Below are 6,304 nucleotides of genomic sequence, written 5' to 3'. Positions count from 1 at the left end.
ACTTACTTCACTCAGCATAATACCCTCCAGTTCCATCCACGTTGAAGCAAATGGTGGGTATTTGTCATTTCTAATAGATGAGTAATATTCCATTGTATACATAAACCACATCTTCTTTATCCATTCATCTTTCGTTGGACACCGAGGCTCCTTCCACAGTTTGGCTATCGTGGCCATTGCTGCTATAAACATCGGGGTGCAGGTGTCCCGGCGTTTCATTGCATCTGTATCTTTGGGGTAAATCCCCAACAGTGCAATTGCTGGGTCGTAGGGCAGGTCTATTTTTAACTGTTTGAGGAACCTCCACCCAGTTTTCCAGAGTGGCTGCACCAGTTCACATTCCCACCAACAGTGTATGAGGGTTCCCTTTTCTCCACATCCTCTCCAACATTTGTTGTTTCCTGCCTTGTTAATTTCCCCCATTCTCACTGGTGTGAGGTGGTATCTCATTGTAGTTTTGATTTGTATTTCCCTGATGGCAAGTGCTGCAGAGCATTTTCTCATATGCATGTTGGCCATGTCTATGTCTTCCTCTGTGAGATTTCTGTTCATGTCTTTTGCCCATTTCATGACTGGATTGTTTGTTTCTTTGGTGTTGAGTTTAATAAGTTCTTTATAGATCTTGGAAACTAGCCCTTTATCTGATATGTCATTTGCAAATATCTTCTCCCATTCTGTAGGTTGTCTTTGAGTTTTGTTGACTGTATCCTTTGCTGTGCAAAAGCTTCTTATCTTGATGAAGTCCCAATAGTTCATTTTTGCTTTTGTTTCTTTTGCCTTCGTGGATGTATCTTGCAAGAAGTTACTATGGCCGAGTTCAAAAAGGGTGTTGCCTGTGTTCTTCTCTAGGATTTTGATGGAATCTTGTCTCACATTTAGATCTTTCATCCATTTTGAGTTTATCTTTGTGTATGGTGAAAGAGAGTGGTCTAGTGTAGTGTAATCATTTTCTTGATGAAACATTGAACCTTTAAAAATTTAAGTAATGGAGAAGTATTTTTAGCGTTAGGCAGCAGATTAAGATGTATTTTCCCAATAAGAACATGTCTGGAAGTAAACAGTTGTTGGAATTGGTTTAATAGTTCAATCATGTTAGGGCTGGAGTCTATGCAATCATCCTGGTTCTTATTCAGTGTCACTATAGATGTCCCAGCACAATTTATCAATTCTCATTCAGGCTGAAGGGTAAAAGAGGTCAAAGTATCAATGTTATACATTTTGTTCAGAAAATAAGTTAGAAAACCCACAACAGAGACTTACTTGGTATACTTTACTAGAATTGTGTCACATTTGTTTATCTACATGTTTATCTCTTAATTTCACAAGAGTTTGGGAAAGCACAAGTATATATCCAAGAGGAATTTGGAAAGGGAAAAGTGATTTGGATACAGGGAATTGATCAGCCAATAGGTCAGTTTCACCTACTTTTTGTCACAAAGCCTATACATTTAGCCAGAAATCTATACCTACTTATCCCTACTTAAATATAACCACCATCTTTTCAGGAACACTTTAAAACCTTAATTACAAGTATCCTAAAACAACTAATATTATTTTATATTTTTTAATCTTTATAACACAATTATTCTATTTTTAATCTCCTGTAACTTACTTTTGTATTTCTTTGATGTATTTTTAAAAGTCTTCCAAATGATACCTGTAACACCAGTTCATTAAATTTTATAGATAAATTATACTTTATTGTGTCCATATAACAAAATGATGATTACTCATCATATAAGATCATTCTTTTTGTAGATCAAAAAAATGTATATCATCAATTTCAAAGGGCTTAATTTGATAAATATCCATTCTCCCTTTTAAGGACATTTAGATTGCTTTGAAACAGTTTAGCTATGGATATACTTGTATAAGTTTTCTTCCAAAATAAAAATATAATGTAAGTTTAACTTCAAGCAATGCTTTTCAAAGATATTTACTGCATTGTGCACATAGAAAATTATATTATTTAACATTTCATACACTATAGAATGCTAACTGGTGTTGGTTACTTGCCATGGAACTCCAACCACCACAGGCATACCTGGTCCCTTTCTGATTACATCATCTGCAGCATAACTGTTGAGAAGTTCTGCCCCAAAGAATATACTGTACATATATTATAGTATTATTTTATAATATACCTATTGGTCTTTTAATAAAACTAAACTTCACCTTTTTTGGTATTTAATTCATTTCTGTCCTTATAATTACTATAGAAATGTTTTATATATTGCTGATTATGAACTAGGCACGTGCTAAGTAATTTCCATGTATTTATGTATGTCATCTTCATAGAACTACCATGAGGTTATTTCTATTTGCAAAAAGGAGGAAGCTAAAGCATACTGAGGTTAAGAAATTTACCCAAGGTCACTTGCCTAGTAAAGAAAGGAGGTTGGATTTGGAACAAGGCAGTCTGGTTTCTCATTCTCAGTTCTTAACCATTGCATTCAACCTTTATTATTTATTTCCTTTTACTCTGCTTGTGTACTATTTAAGTTATGTAACATCTCCACTTTACATCCTAGGGAGATGAATTTCCTCCATTTTAATTTCATAAGAAGGGTATCGATATTGGCCTTTTTTCTTTCCTATGTAGGGTATTGAGAAAGAGAAAGCCAGTCTCTGATGGCTGGAAGCTGGCCTGATACTCAAGTTAGACCATGGTGATATCCTGTTAAACAGTTTCACTCTATAACCATGTCTAAAACAGACAAAAAATCATTGGCCAAGCCATGAAATTAAAACAAAAGCAAAAACAAAAAACAAGCATCTCTCTATCGTTGCTAATATGAGTGACAGCTGCTTCTTTAACAGATACAGCTTACAGCTTTAGTCTCATTTCATTTCTCTTGTCTTCTAGATAAAATTATTAACATAACTAATCAGAGAATTTTCCTTACTGAGAGCATCCAATTTATAGCAATGACCTACATCCTTGAACTCTCCACAAACGCATCTAGCACAAGCTCAAATCCTATAATGAGCTCTTTCCACATCCTCTCATTGACAACCTTCAGAGATTCCTCATTGTATCAAGCTTCCCTTTTGGCAACAAGTAAATCAAACCAACTAAACATGAGTTTCTAAATTTTCTAAATACATAATAATCTTTGGTTTCCATGTTTGTGGTTTACTAATAAAGTAATATAAAAATTCCCCACTTTTTTTGTATTTCTAAATATGTCCCATTCTATGGTTCAAATTCAGACATTTAGTGTGTATATATATAACATAATGTTATATATATTATATATATATAATTTAAAGAAGTTTAAGGTTTACAGAAAAATTGAGAAGTTACAGAAATTTCCCAAATATTACCTGCCTCAACATATATATAACTTACCTCATTATCAATATCCCCCACCAGAGTCATTCCTTCCTTACAACTGGTGAACCTACACTGACACACCATAATCATCCAAAGTCCATGGTTTACATTAGGGCTTACTCTGGGCATTGCATATTTCATGGACTTTGTCAAATGTACAATAACATGTACTAACCATTATAGTACCACACACAGTATTTGCACTGACCTAAGAATCCTGCATGTTATGACTATTCATTACTCCATCTCCCCTAACCTCTAGTAACCATCCATCATTTTACTGTATTCATAGTTTGTCTTTTTTTCCGAAATGTCATATAGTTAGCATCATACAACTTGTAGCCTTTTTAGTTCAGTATTTTTCATTTACTAATATGGGTTTTAAGTTTCCTTCATGTCTTTTTATGGCTTGACATCTCATTTATTTTTAGTTCTGGATAATATTCTATTGTATACCATAGTTTATTCATCCATTCACCTATTGAAGAACATCTACTCAAAAAGTTCTCATGCACAATCAATTATGACCCCCCACTGCCACCCAGACAACCACTAATATGATCAATTCCTCTCTTTTATCATATACATAAACACACACACACACACATACACATACTATATATATAGTTTATAAACCTCTAAAACAAATGAAACCAATCTTCAATGATAGAATGGCATATAAATATTTACATGTATATACATATTTTAGTGTTATTACTAGGTTAGTTTTTCTCTTCTAGAGTTTAATATACATCAAATAATAACATGTACTTTCACAGAACTCTGATTTTTAAAAGTATATAAAATACATATATAAGTCAATTAAAAGAAGTGTCATTCGGTCAGTCAGAAAGTCATATCTTTTTTAAAAAACGATTTTATTTATTTATTCATGAGAGACACAGAAAGAGAGAGAGCGAGAGAGAGAGAGAGAAAGAGAGGCAGACACACAGGCAGAGGGAGAAGCAGGCTCCATGCAGGGAGCCCAATGTGGGATTTGATCCCAGAACTCCAGGATCACGCCCTGGGCTGAAGGTGGCACTAAACCGCTGAGCCACCTGGGTGTCCTCAGAAAGTCATATCGGATCCTAAAACATACATCAGCGAAGCAAGTACAGACAACAAATAATATATATATGTACATATATATACACATACATACGAACAGATTAAAAATTAAATCTAAAAATAAAAAATAATCTGGATGAATGTCACACCAACCAAACCAGTGAGATAAAATGTTTTAGAATTTGCTATAATGACCTATATTTAGGCTGGGGAAAAAACTAGCACAGTTTGGGGGAGTCTCACTAGTGAGGTAAAAAACAACTCAAGTTTTTAATGGACTGCAAGTTTAAACACCAATGACTTACATAGATGCAAGTTAATGAATAAACTAATTAATATGTAATTAAAATAAATACATAATTAAAGCAAATTCAATATCTTGAATTTATAAAGCAAATATTCTGTCCATCAAAAGTAATCCTGCTGACCAGATTATATGTCACTCCAATCTAAGTACTGGGAATCATTTGCCATAAGGAATGCGTGCAGAAAAGGTAGTGACAAAAAACATAAAACATAAAAGAGAATAAAAGTTTAATAACGACAGGGTTGAAGTTCTTAAAAATTTGGGGCACTTTCCATGTAGAAGCAAAAGTTGATTCACTGTTTTGTCTTCAAGACAGAATTAAGCTAAGAGGAAATTAGAAATGTTTCATCTCAGTTTGAGAATCAGTAGTGCAGTGGTAGCTGATAAAATGTGGCTGGTGAAAGAAGAGAGCAATGAACACAATCTCCACTGGCAGCACATTTTAAATAATTTTGGGGTAATATTTTGAAATGAGATATCCAAATATCTACACTGAAATCACAACTCTAAGATGAATTGTTCTTTAATTAGGTATAACTCCTTAGTTAATATCAAGCAGGCTCTCAACTACTAGTCTTCCTCCTACCTACCACTCACATCTAATTTTACTATTGAGAAGAATGTTTATGTTTTAAAAGTTGGAAAATACTAAGATTAAAACAAAGAGATGCATGATGTAGTGAAACTTTCTATAATTATTTATTTATTTTTCCTCTGGTTAACTTCTACTCTTCTTGGTTTCAGTAAACTGAAATACCAAAATTATAAGGTAAGGGCCAGTGAATATAAAGTGAAATAGGTGGTTCTAAAGGAGAAATTGAGGTATCCAATTTGTTGATTTGTCTATTTTGTATATTCCATTGTTGTGTTATTAGTCTTTATGCTCATAGAATTATTCAAAGATGTTATTTAAATAGTTAAAAATCTTACTCATGGATAAACAGATAAATATTTGTACAACTCAATGATTTTGTCTACTTGCTTTATTAATTGTGGAATAAAAGATATTGGAAATTTCTAACTATAATCATAGATTTGTCTATTTCTTCTTGCAGTTTTATCTCTTTTTCTTCATATACTCAGAAATTCTGTTCTTAGGCGCATGAAAAGTCATATGCTTAAGAGCTATGATTGTAGGGACACCTCCTTGGCTCAGCTGATAGAGTAGATTACTCTTGATCTCAGACTCCTGAGTTCAAGCCCCTAGTTGGGCATAGAGATTACTTTAAAAAAATCAAAAAGAATTATGATTGCAATGATATATTAATACATTTCTTTATTACAAAATGGCCTTTTTTTGTCTCTGGTAACATTATTTTCTCTGAAAGCTACTTTCATATTAATATAGTCACTCAAACTTTCTTTGGAACAATATTATAACGATATATCATTTTATATACCTTTATTTTAATCTAGTATTTTTATATTAAAGTAGATTTCTTCGGCAGCATGTAATAAATTATTTTTTTCTAATCTATTCCTACTTTCTAAGGGGGCCTTATATCACTTTTATTTAATTATTAATGATTGAAACTAAATAAACTATCTTTAAATAAACTTAATTGTGTTCTTTGTGTATAACTTCTGCTTTT

General features: G+C 32.8%; 1 long non-coding RNA gene across 2 annotated transcripts in view; it reads right to left on the bottom strand.

Annotated features, from left to right (window-relative positions):
- Positions 1-810: 810 nt before the first annotated feature.
- The window catches only part of LOC111095151, an 84,040-nt gene continuing 78,546 nt past the window's right edge, over positions 811-6,304 (bottom strand). For both annotated transcript variants that reach the window (XR_005356778.1, XR_005356777.1), the window contains exon 5: positions 811-1,178. This is a non-coding gene — a long non-coding RNA (uncharacterized LOC111095151). The remainder of the gene's footprint in view (positions 1,179-6,304) is intronic.

Source organism: Canis lupus, chromosome 3, assembly GCF_011100685.1.
Source record: "Canis lupus familiaris isolate Mischka breed German Shepherd chromosome 3, alternate assembly UU_Cfam_GSD_1.0, whole genome shotgun sequence".
Classification (NCBI taxonomy): Eukaryota; Metazoa; Chordata; class Mammalia; order Carnivora; family Canidae; genus Canis; species Canis lupus.
This window is presented reverse-complemented; position numbering and strand designations above follow the sequence as displayed.